Source organism: Heptranchias perlo, unplaced genomic scaffold (assembly GCF_035084215.1).
Source record: "Heptranchias perlo isolate sHepPer1 unplaced genomic scaffold, sHepPer1.hap1 HAP1_SCAFFOLD_50, whole genome shotgun sequence".
NCBI lineage: Eukaryota > Metazoa > Chordata > Chondrichthyes > Hexanchiformes > Hexanchidae > Heptranchias > Heptranchias perlo.
Genome location: NW_027139516.1, coordinates 1,370,723 through 1,382,519, shown reverse-complemented (window position 1 = coordinate 1,382,519; position 11,797 = coordinate 1,370,723). Strand labels below are relative to the sequence as shown.

The window sequence follows — 11,797 nt, the reverse complement described above, 5'->3', positions numbered from 1 at the left end:
GGTGTGCTGCAGTGAGCAAAAGTTTTTGATTTTAGTGTTTAGCAAAGATGGAAAGATGAAGTGAGACATGGAAAAAAGCTTCACAGGCCCTGATATCTTTTCTGTGGATTGAACTCAGGATTTACAAAGTTAATAAAACGAATATACTCCCTGCTGCGTGAAAAGCGCACGAACGGTGGAAACTGCCAGGCAGCACTGCCAATTAGGTTAGTTTGCAAGCTATCTAAAGTCATAAAGTGATGGACAGTTGGCAAAAAACAATCCAGTCAGGTAGGAGTTGTCCAGACAATCTTCTGATTTGTCATTAGACACGATATCCACTGCTGCACGGTGTGCAGAGAAAGTAGCAGCTCACACTGCCACAGCGCTGCGGTCTGAGCAGGAAATGAGTCAGTCTCGGTCATGCACACGTGACTCCACGAGTCCGGGAGTGTCAAAAGGCGCACAGTGAATATTTACCAAAGAGAGCAATCCTGGCTGCTTCCCTTCGTACAGCGGAGGACTGCAATACAATTATCAGATAAAAGTCATCCTTAGGTTTTTGGTTGGAACTAGCGAACGTGCTTTTGGAGTAAGCAGAAATTAGCTCAAGGCCGTTTTCTTTACTTTACAGACAGCCTACAGCTTAACATGTTGGCGCTGAGGCACAGGAGACCTCCTTTCCTATCTTAAACCTGAAAGCATTTTGTGTCTGCCCGAAAACGGCTGTTTTGCTCTAGCATTTGCCTCTGCTCACCAGCAGGGAGTGCCTTTGAGTAACAACACGTCAAACCGCACTCACTTTCAGGCAAATCAGCCTTCGATCGGTCAGTCAGACAGACAGACAGAGCTCTCGCTGTTTCCTCAAGCTCGGGCTGCTGTTGTTTTCCGATGACCTCGTCTGCGTATCGCAGGCTCGGGCTCTTCTCGGCATCATTTACGATTACTGTGCCTTCCCGTTCTGCGGTTGCTCACTTGCGAATACTCGATACCGCGGATTGGAACAAAGTATTGAAAAAATTCAGGGAGGTGGCAATTCGTGGCCTCTGTTTGGAGGCGAGTGTGAAGCGACTATTGTGAAGGGCAATTGGTCTCACTAAGCAGGGGAATTAGCTCAAATGGTAGAGCGCTCGCTTTGCATGCGAGACGTAGCGGCATCGATGCCCGCATTCTCCACTCACTTCCTTTACCTTGGGGAATTGTCCCGAAACAAAAATGGTGTCAGTTTTCAGCAAATCAAGAACCCACGTCAATCCTCAGCTTCGATGAATAGAGGTCAAGGAGCAGTCAATCTTTTGGTGTGCTGCAGTGAGCAAAAGTTTTTGATTTTAGTGTTTAGCAAAGATGGAAAGATGAAGTGAGACATGGAAAAAAGCTTCACAGGCCCTGATATCTTTTCTGTGGATTGAACTCAGGATTTACAAAGTTAATAAAACTAATATACTCCCTGCTGTGTGAAAAGCGCACGAACGGTGGAAACTGCCAGGCAGCACTGCCAATTAGGTTAGTTTGCAAGCTATCTAAAGTCATAAAGTGATGGACAGTTGGCAAAAAACAATCCAGTCAGCTAGGAGTTGTCCAGACAATCTTCTGATTTGTCATTAGACACGATATCCACTGCTGCACGGTGTGCAGAGAAAGTAGCAGCTCACACTGCCACAGCGCTGCGGTCTGAGCAGGAAATGAGTCAGTCTCGGTCATGCACACGTGACTCCACGAGTCCGGGAGTGTCAAAAGGCGCACAGTGAATATTTACCAAAGAGAGCAATCCTGGCTGCTTCCCTTCGTACAGCGGAGGACTGCAATACAATTATCAGATAAAAGTCATCCTTAGGTTTTTGGTTGGAACTAGCGAACGTGCTTTTGGAGTAAGCAGAAATTAGCTCAAGGCCGTTTTCTTTACTTTACAGACAGCCTACAGCTTAACATGTTGGCGCTGAGGCACAGGAGACCTCCTTTCCTTTCTGAAACCTGAAAGCTTTTTGTGTCTGCCCGAAAACGGCTGTTTTGCTCTAGCATTTGCCTCTGCTCACCAGCAGGGAGTGCCTTTGAGTAACAACACGTCAAACCGCACTCACTTTCAGGCAAATCAGCCTTCGATCGTTCAGACAGACAGAGCTCTCGCTGTTTCCTCAAGCTCGGGCTGCTGTTCTTTTCCGATGACCTCGTCTGCGTTCCGCAGGCTCGGGCTCTTCTCGGCATCATTCACGATTACTGTGCCTTCCCGTTCTGCGGTTGCTCACTTGCGAATACTCGATACCGCGGATTGGAACAAAGTATTAAAAAAATTCAGGGAGGTGGCAATTCGTGGCGCTGTTTGGAGGCGAGTGTGAAGCGACTATTGTGAAGGGCAATTGGTCTCGCTAAGCAGCGGAATTAGCTCAAACGGGAGAGCGCTTGCTTTACATGCGAGAAGTAGCGGGATCGATGCCCGCATTCTCCACTCACTTTTTTACCTTGGGCAATTGTCCCGAAACAAAAATGGTGTCAGTTTTCAGCAAATCAAGAACCCACGTCAATCCTCAGCTTCGATGAATAGAGGTCAAGGAGCAGTCAATCTTTTGGTGTGCTGCAGTAAGCAAAAGTTTTTGATTTTAGTGTTTAGCAAAGATGGAAAGATGAAGTGAGACATGGAAAAAAGCTTCACAGGCCCTGATATCTTTTCTGTGGATTGAACTCAGGATTTACAAAGTTAATAAAACGAATATACTCCCTGCTGCGTGAAAAGCGCACGAACGGTGGAAACTGCCAGGCAGCACTGCCAATTAGGTTAGTTTGCAAGCTATCTAAAGTCATAAAGTGATGGACAGTTGGCAAAAAACAATCCAGTCAGCTAGGAGTTGTCCAGACAATCTTCTGATTTGTCATTAGACACGATATCCACTGCTGCACGGTGTGCAGAGAAAGTAGCAGCTCACACTGCCACAGCGCTGCGGTCTGAGCAGGAAATGAGTCAGTCTCGGTCATGCACACGTGACTCCACGAGTCCGGGAGTGTCAAAAGGCGCACAGTGAATATTTACCAAAGAGAGCAATCCTGGCTGCTTCCCTTCGTACAGCGGAGGACTGCAATACAATTATCAGATAAAAGTCATCCTTAGGTTTTTGGTTGGAACTAGCGAACGTGCTTTTGGAGTAAGCAGAAATTAGCTCAAGGCCGTTTTCTTTACTTTACAGACAGCCTACAGCTTAACATGTTGGCGCTGAGGCACAGGAGACCTCCTTTCCTATCTTAAACCTGAAAGCATTTTGTGTCTGCCCGAAAACGGCTGTTTTGCTCTAGCATTTGCCTCTGCTCACCAGCAGGGAGTGCCTTTGAGTAACAACACGTCAAACCGCACTCACTTTCAGGCAAATCAGCCTTCGATCGGTCAGTCAGACAGACAGACAGAGCTCTCGCTGTTTCCTCAAGCTCGGGCTGCTGTTGTTTTCCGATGACCTCGTCTGCGTATCGCAGGCTCGGGCTCTTCTCGGCATCATTTACGATTACTGTGCCTTCCCGTTCTGCGGTTGCTCACTTGCGAATACTCGATACCGCGGATTGGAACAAAGTATTGAAAAAATTCAGGGAGGTGGCAATTCGTGGCCTCTGTTTGGAGGCGAGTGTGAAGCGACTATTGTGAAGGGCAATTGGTCTCACTAAGCAGGGGAATTAGCTCAAATGGTAGAGCGCTCGCTTAGCATGCGAGACGTAGCGGGATCGATGCCCGCATTCTCCACTCACTTATTTTACCTTGGGGAATTGTCCCGAAACAAAAATGGTGTCAGTTTTCAGCAAATCAAGAACCCACGTCAATCCTCAGCTTCGATGAATAGAGGTCAAGGAGCAGTCAATCTTTTGGTGTGCTGCAGTAAGCAAAAGTTTTTGATTTTAGTGTTTAGCAAAGATGGAAAGATGAAGTGAGACATGGAAAAAAGCTTCACAGGCCCTGATATCTTTTCTGTGGATTGAACTCAGGATTTACAAAGTTAATAAAACTAATATACTCCCTGCTGTGTGAAAAGCGCACGAACGGTGGAAACTGCCAGGCAGCACTGCCAATTAGGTTAGTTTGCAAGCTATCTAAAGTCATAAAGTGATGGACAGTTGGCAAAAAACAATCCAGTCAGCTAGGAGTTGTCCAGACAATCTTCTGATTTGTCATTAGACACGATATCCATTGCTGCACGGTGTGCAGAGAAAGTCGCAGCTCACACTGCCACAGCGCTGCGGTCTGAGCAGGAAATGAGTCAGTCTCGGTCATGCACACGTGACTCCACGAGTCCGGGAGTGTCAAAAGGCGCACAGTGAATATTTACCAAAGAGAGCAATCCTGGCTGCTTCCCTTCGTACAGCGGAGGAATGCAATACAATTATCAGATAAAAGTCATCCTTAGGTTTTTGGTTGGAACTAGCGAACGTGCTTTTGGAGTAAGCAGAAATGAGCTCAAGGCCGTTTTCTTTACTTTACAGACAGCCTACAGCTTAACATGTTGGCGCTGAGGCACAGGAGACCTCCTTTCCTTTCTTAAACCTGAAAGCTTTTTGTGTCTGCCCGAAAACGGCTGTTTTGCTCTAGCATTTGCCTCTGCTCACCAGCAGGGAGTGCCTTTGAGTAACAACACGTAAAACCGCACACACTTTCAGGCAAATCAGCCTTCGATCGGTCAGTCAGACAGACAGACAGAGCTCTCGCTGTTTCCTCAAGCTCGGGCTGCTGTTCTTTTCCGATGACCTCGTCTGCCTTCCGCAGGCTCGGGCTCTTCTCGGCATCATTCACGATTACTGTGCCTTCCCGTTCTGCGGTTGCTCACTTGCGAATACTCGATACCGCGAATTGGAACAAAGTATTAAAAAAATTCAGGGAGGTGGCAATTCGTGGCGCTGTTTGGAGGCGAGTGTGAAGCGACTATTGTGAAGGGCAATTGATCTCGCTAAGCAGCGGAATTAGCTCAGATGGTAGAGCGCTCGCTTAACATGCGAGAAGTAGCGGGATCAATGCCCGCATTCTCCACTCACTTTTTTACCTTGGGGAATTGTCCCGAAACAAAAATGGTGTCAGTTTTCAGCAAATCAAGAACCCACGTCAATCCTCAGCTTCGATGAATAGAGGTCAAGGAGCAGTCAATCTTTTGGTGTGCTGCAGTAAGCAAAAGTTTTTGATTTTAGTGTTTAGCAAAGATGGAAAGATGAAGTGAGACATGGAAAAAAGCTTCACAGGCCCTGATATCTTTTCTGTGGATTGAACTCAGGATTTACAAAGTTAATAAAACGAATATACTCCCTGCTGCGTGAAAAGCGCACGAACGGTGGAAACTGCCAGGCAGCACTGCCAATTAGGTTAGTTTGCAAGCTATCTAAAGTCATAAAGTGATGGACAGTTGGCAAAAAACAATCCAGTCAGCTAGGAGTTGTCCAGACAATCTTCTGATTTGTCATTAGACACGATATCCACTGCTGCACGGTGTGCAGAGAAAGTAGCAGCTCACACTGCCACAGCGCTGCGGTCTGAGCAGGAAATGAGTCAGTCTCGGTCATGCACACGTGACTCCACGAGTCCGGGAGTGTCAAAAGGCGCACAGTGAATATTTACCAAAGAGAGCAATCCTGGCTGCTTCCCTTCGTACAGCGGAGGACTGCAATACAATTATCAGATAAAAGTCATCCTTAGGTTTTTGGTTGGAACTAGCGAACGTGCTTTTGGAGTAAGCAGAAATTAGCTCAAGGCCGTTTTCTTTACTTTCCAGACAGCCAAAAGCTTAACATGTTGGCGCTGAGGCACAGGAGACCTCCTTTCCTTTCTTAAACCTGAAAGCTTTTTGTGTCTGCCCGAAAACGGCTGTTTTGCTCTAGCATTTGCCTCTGCTCACCAGCAGGGAGTGCCTTTGAGTAACAACACGTCAAACCGCACTCACTTTCAGGCAAATCAGCCTTCGATCGGTCAGTCAGACAGACAGACAGAGCTCTCGCTGTTTCCTCAAGCTCGGGCTGCTGTTGTTTTCCGATGACCTCGTCTGCGTATCGCAGGCTCGGGCTCTTCTCGGCATCATTTACGATTACTGTGCCTTCCCGTTCTGCGGTTGCTCACTTGCGAATACTCGATACCGCGGATTGGAACAAAGTATTGAAAAAATTCAGGGAGGTGGCAATTCGTGGCCTCTGTTTGGAGGCGAGTGTGAAGCGACTATTGTGAAGGGCAATTGGTCTCACTAAGCAGGGGAATTAGCTCAAATGGTAGAGCGCTCGCTTAGCATGCGAGACGTAGCGGGATCGATGCCCGCATTCTCCACTCACTTATTTTACCTTGGGGAATTGTCCCGAAACAAAAATGGTGTCAGTTTTCAGCAAATCAAGAACCCACGTCAATCCTCAGCTTCGATGAATAGAGGTCAAGGAGCAGTCAATCTTTTGGTGTGCTGCAGTAAGCAAAAGTTTTTGATTTTAGTGTTTAGCAAAGATGGAAAGATGAAGTGAGACATGGAAAAAAGCTTCACAGGCCCTGATATCTTTTCTGTGGATTGAACTCAGGATTTACAAAGTTAATAAAACTAATATACTCCCTGCTGTGTGAAAAGCGCACGAACGGTGGAAACTGCCAGGCAGCACTGCCAATTAGGTTAGTTTGCAAGCTATCTAAAGTCATAAAGTGATGGACAGTTGGCAAAAAACAATCCAGTCAGCTAGGAGTTGTCCAGACAATCTTCTGATTTGTCATTAGACACGATATCCACTGCTGCACGGTGTGCAGAGAAAGTAGCAGCTCACACTGCCACAGCGCTGCGGTCTGAGCAGGAAATGAGTCAGTCTCGGTCATGCACACGTGACTCCACGAGTCCGGGAGTGTCAAAAGGCGCACAGTGAATATTTACCAAAGAGAGCAATCCTGGCTGCTTCCCTTCGTACAGCGGAGGACTGCAATACAATTATCAGATAAAAGTCATCCTTAGGTTTTTGGTTGGAACTAGCGAACGTGCTTTTGGAGTAAGCAGAAATTAGCTCAAGGCCGTTTTCTTTACTTTACAGACAGCCGACAGCTTAACATGTTGGCGCTGAGGCACAGGAGACCTCCTTTCCTTTCTGAAACCTGAAAGCTTTTTGTGTCTGCCCGAAAACGGCTGTTTTGCTCTCGCATTTGCCTCTGCTCACCAGCAGGGAGTGCCTTTGAGTAACAACACGTCAAACCGCACTCACTTTCAGGCAAATCAGCCTTCGATCGTTCAGACAGACAGAGCTCTCGCTGTTTCCTCAAGCTCGGGCTGCTGTTCTTTTCCGATGACCTCGTCTGCGTTCCGCAGGCTCGGGCTCTTCTCGGCATCATTCACGATTACTGTGCCTTCCCGTTCTGCGGTTGCTCACTTGCGAATACTCGATACCGCGGATTGGAACAAAGTATTAAAAAAATTCAGGGAGGTGGCAATTCGTGGCGCTGTTTGGAGGCGAGTGTGAAGCGACTATTGTGAAGGGCAATTGGTCTCGCTAAGCAGCGGAATTAGCTCAAATGGTAGAGCGCTCGCTTAACATGCGAGAAGTAGCGGGATCGATGCCCGCATTCTCCACTCACTTTTTTACCTTGGGGAATTGTCCCGAAACAAAAATGGTGTCAGTTTTCAGCAAATCAAGAACCCACGTCAATCTTCAGCTTCGATGAATAGAGGTCAAGGAGCAGTCAATCTTTTGGTGTGCTGCAGTAAGCAAAAGTTTTTGATTTTAGTGTTTAGCAAAGATGGAAAGATGAAGTGAGACATGGAAAAAAGCTTCACAGGCCCTGATATCTTTTCTGTGGATTGAACTCAGGATTTACAAAGTTAATAAAACGAATATACTCCCTGCTGCGTGAAAAGCGCACGAACGGTGGAAACTGCCAGGCAGCACTGCCAATTAGGTTAGTTTGCAAGCTATCTAAAGTCATAAAGTGATGGACAGTTGGCAAAAAACAATCCAGTCAGCTAGGAGTTGTCCAGACAATCTTCTGATTTGTCATTAGACACGATATCCACTGCTGCACGGTGTGCAGAGAAAGTAGCAGCTCACACTGCCACAGCGCTGCGGTCTGAGCAGGAAATGAGTCAGTCTCGGTCATGCACACGTGACTCCACGAGTCCGGGAGTGTCAAAAGGCGCACAGTGAATATTTACCAAAGAGAGCAATCCTGGCTGCTTCCCTTCGTACAGCGGAGGACTGCAATACAATTATCAGATAAAAGTCATCCTTAGGTTTTTGGTTGGAACTAGCGAACGTGCTTTTGGAGTAAGCAGAAATTAGCTCAAGGCCGTTTTCTTTACTTTACAGACAGCCAAAAGCTTAACATGTTGGCGCTGAGGCACAGGAGACCTCCTTTCCTATCTTAAACCTGAAAGCATTTTGTGTCTGCCCGAAAACGGCTGTTTTGCTCTAGCATTTGCCTCTGCTCACCAGCAGGGAGTGCCTTTGAGTAACAACACGTCAAACCGCACTCACTTTCAGGCAAATCAGCCTTCGATCGGTCAGTCAGACAGACAGACAGAGCTCTCGCTGTTTCCTCAAGCTCGGGCTGCTGTTGTTTTCCGATGACCTCGTCTGCGTATCGCAGGCTCGGGCTCTTCTCGGCATCATTTACGATTACTGTGCCTTCCCGTTCTGCGGTTGCTCACTTGCGAATACTCGATACCGCGGATTGGAACAAAGTATTGAAAAAATTCAGGGAGGTGGCAATTCGTGGCCTCTGTTTGGAGGCGAGTGTGAAGCGACTATTGTGAAGGGCAATTGGTCTCACTAAGCAGGGGAATTAGCTCAAATGGTAGAGCGCTCGCTTTGCATGCGAGACGTAGCGGCATCGATGCCCGCATTCTCCACTTACTTCTTTTACCTTGGGGAATTGTCCCGAAACAAAAATGGTGTCAGTTTTCAGCAAATCAAGAACCCACGTCAATCCTCAGCTTCGATGAATCGAGGTCTCGGAGCAGTCAATCTTTTGGTGTGCTGCAGTAAGCAAAAGTTTTTGATTTTAGTGTTTAGCAAAGATGGAAAGATGAAGTGAGACATGGAAAAAAGCTTCACAGGCCCTGATATCTTTTCTGTGGATTGAACTCAGGATTTACAAAGTTAATAAAACTAATATACTCCCTGCTGTGTGAAAAGCGCACGAACGGTGGAAACTGCCAGGCAGCACTGCCAATTAGGTTAGTTTGCAAGCTATCTAAAGTCATAAAGTGATGGACAGTTGGCAAAAAACAATCCAGTCAGCTAGGAGTTGTCCAGACAATCTTCTGATTTGTCATTAGACACGATATCCACTGCTGCACGGTGTGCAGAGGAAGTAGCAGCTCACACTGCCACAGCGCTGCGGTCTGAGCAGGAAATGAGTCAGTCTCGGTCATGCACACGTGACTCCACGAGTCCGGGAGTGTCAAAAGGCGCACAGTGAATATTTACCAAAGAGAGCAATCCTGGCTGCTTCCCTTCGTACAGCGGAGGAATGCAATACAATTATCAGATAAAAGTCATCCTTAGGTTTTTGGTTGGAACTAGCGAACGTGCTTTTGGAGTAAGCAGAAATGAGCTCAAGGCCGTTTTCTTTACTTTACAGACAGCCTACAGCTTAACATGTTGGCGCTGAGGCACAGGAGACCTCCTTTCCTTTCTTAAACCTGAAAGCTTTTTGTGTCTGCCCGAAAACGGCTGTTTTGCTCTAGCATTTGCCTCTGCTCACCAGCAGGGAGTGCCTTTGAGTAACAACACGTAAAACCGCACTCACTTTCAGGCAAATCAGCCTTCGATCGGTCAGTCAGACAGACAGACAGAGCTCTCGCTGTTTCCTCAAGCTCGGGCTGCTGTTCTTTTCCGATGACCTCGTCTGCCTTCCGCAGGCTCGGGCTCTTCTCGGCATCATTCACGATTACTGTGCCTTCCCGTTCTGCGGTTGCTCACTTGCGAATACTCGATACCGCGGATTGGAACAAAGTATTGAAAAAATTCAGGGAGGTGGCAATTCGTGGCGCTGTTTGGAGGCGAGTGTGAAGCGACTATTGTGAAGGGCAATTGATCTCGCTAAGCAGCGGAATTAGCTCAGATGGTAGAGCGCTCGCTTAACATGCGAGAAGTAGCGGGATCAATGCCCGCATTCTCCACTCACTTTTTTACCTTGGGGAATTGTCCCGAAACAAAAATGGTGTCAGTTTTCAGCAAATCAAGAACCCACGTCAATCCTCAGCTTCGATGAATGGAGGTCAAGGAGCAGTCAATCTTTTGGTGTGCTGCAGTAAGCAAAAGTTTTTGATTTTAGTGTTTAGCAAAGATGGAAAGATGAAGTGAGACATGGAAAAAAGCTTCACAGGCCCTGATATCTTTTCTGTGGATTGAACTCAGGATTTACAAAGTTAATAAAACGAATATACTCCCTGCTGCGTGAAAAGCGCACGAACGGTGGAAACTGCCAGGCAGCACTGCCAATTAGGTTAGTTTGCAAGCTATCTAAAGTCATAAAGTGATGGACAGTTGGCAAAAAACAATCCAGTCAGCTAGGAGTTGTCCAGACAATCTTCTGATTTGTCATTAGACACGATATCCACTGCTGCACGGTGTGCAGAGAAAGTAGCAGAACACACTGCCACAGCGCTGCGGTCTGAGCAGGAAATGAGTCAGTCTCGGTCATGCACACGTGACTCCACGAGTCCGGGAGTGTCAAAAGGCGCACAGTGAATATTTACCAAAGAGAGCAATCCTGGCTGCTTCCCTTCGTACAGCGGAGGACTGCAATACAATTATCAGATAAAAGTCATCCTTAGGTTTTTGGTTGGAACTAGCGAACGTGCTTTTGGAGTAAGCAGAAATTAGCTCAAGGCCGTTTTCTTTACTTTACAGACAGCCTACAGCTTAACATGTTGGCGCTGAGGCACAGGAGACCTCCTTTCCTTTCTTAAACCTGAAAGCTTTTTGTGTCTGCCCGAAAACGGCTGTTTTGCTCTAGCATTTGCCTCTGCTCACCAGCAGGGAGTGCCTTTGAGTAACAACACGTCAAACCGCACTCACTTTCAGGCAAATCAGCCTTCGATCGGTCAGTCAGACAGACAGACAGAGCTCTCGCTGTTTCCTCAAGCTCGGGCTGCTGTTGTTTTCCGATGACCTCGTCTGCGTATCGCAGGCTCGGGCTCTTCTCGGCATCATTTACGATTACTGTGCCTTCCCGTTCTGCGGTTGCTCACTTGCGAATACTCGATACCGCGGATTGGAACAAAGTATTGAAAAAATTCAGGGAGGTGGCAATTCGTGGCCTCTGTTTGGAGGCGAGTGTGAAGCGACTATTGTGAAGGGCAATTGGTCTCACTAAGCAGGGGAATTAGCTCAAATGGTAGAGCGCTCGCTTAGCATGCGAGACGTAGCGGGATCGATGCCCGCATTCTCCACTCACTTATTTTACCTTGGGGAATTGTCCCGAAACAAAAATGGTGTCAGTTTTCAGCAAATCAAGAACCCACGTCAATCCTCAGCTTCGATGAATAGAGGTCAAGGAGCAGTCAATCTTTTGGTGTGCTGCAGTAAGCAAAAGTTTTTGATTTTAGTGTTTAGCAAAGATGGAAAGATGAAGTGAGACATGGAAAAAAGCTTCACAGGCCCTGATATCTTTTCTGTGGATTGAACTCAGGATTTACAAAGTTAATAAAACTAATATACTCCCTGCTGTGTGAAAAGCGCACGAACGGTGGAAACTGCCAGGCAGCACTGCCAATTAGGTTAGTTTGCAAGCTATCTAAAGTCATAAAGTGATGGACAGTTGGCAAAAAACAATCCAGTCAGCTAGGAGTTGTCCAGACAATCTTCTGATTTGTCATTAGACACGATATCCACTGCTGCACGGTGTGCA

At 47.0% G+C, this 11,797-nt stretch overlaps 3 non-coding genes across 3 annotated transcripts; all 3 read left to right on the top strand.

The window, feature by feature from the left end:
- The first annotated feature begins 3,624 nt into the window (after positions 1–3,624).
- Positions 3,625–3,697, top strand: trnaa-agc (transfer RNA alanine (anticodon AGC)). Its single transcript has one exon. It is a non-coding gene; the product is annotated as a tRNA-Ala (tRNA).
- A 2,477-nt stretch (positions 3,698–6,174) lies between these two features.
- On the top strand, positions 6,175–6,247 carry trnaa-agc (transfer RNA alanine (anticodon AGC)). The gene has a single exon. It is a non-coding gene; the product is annotated as a tRNA-Ala (tRNA).
- A 5,019-nt stretch (positions 6,248–11,266) lies between these two features.
- On the top strand, positions 11,267–11,339 carry trnaa-agc (transfer RNA alanine (anticodon AGC)). Its single transcript has one exon. It is a non-coding gene; the product is annotated as a tRNA-Ala (tRNA).
- The last annotated feature ends 458 nt before the right edge of the window (positions 11,340–11,797 follow it).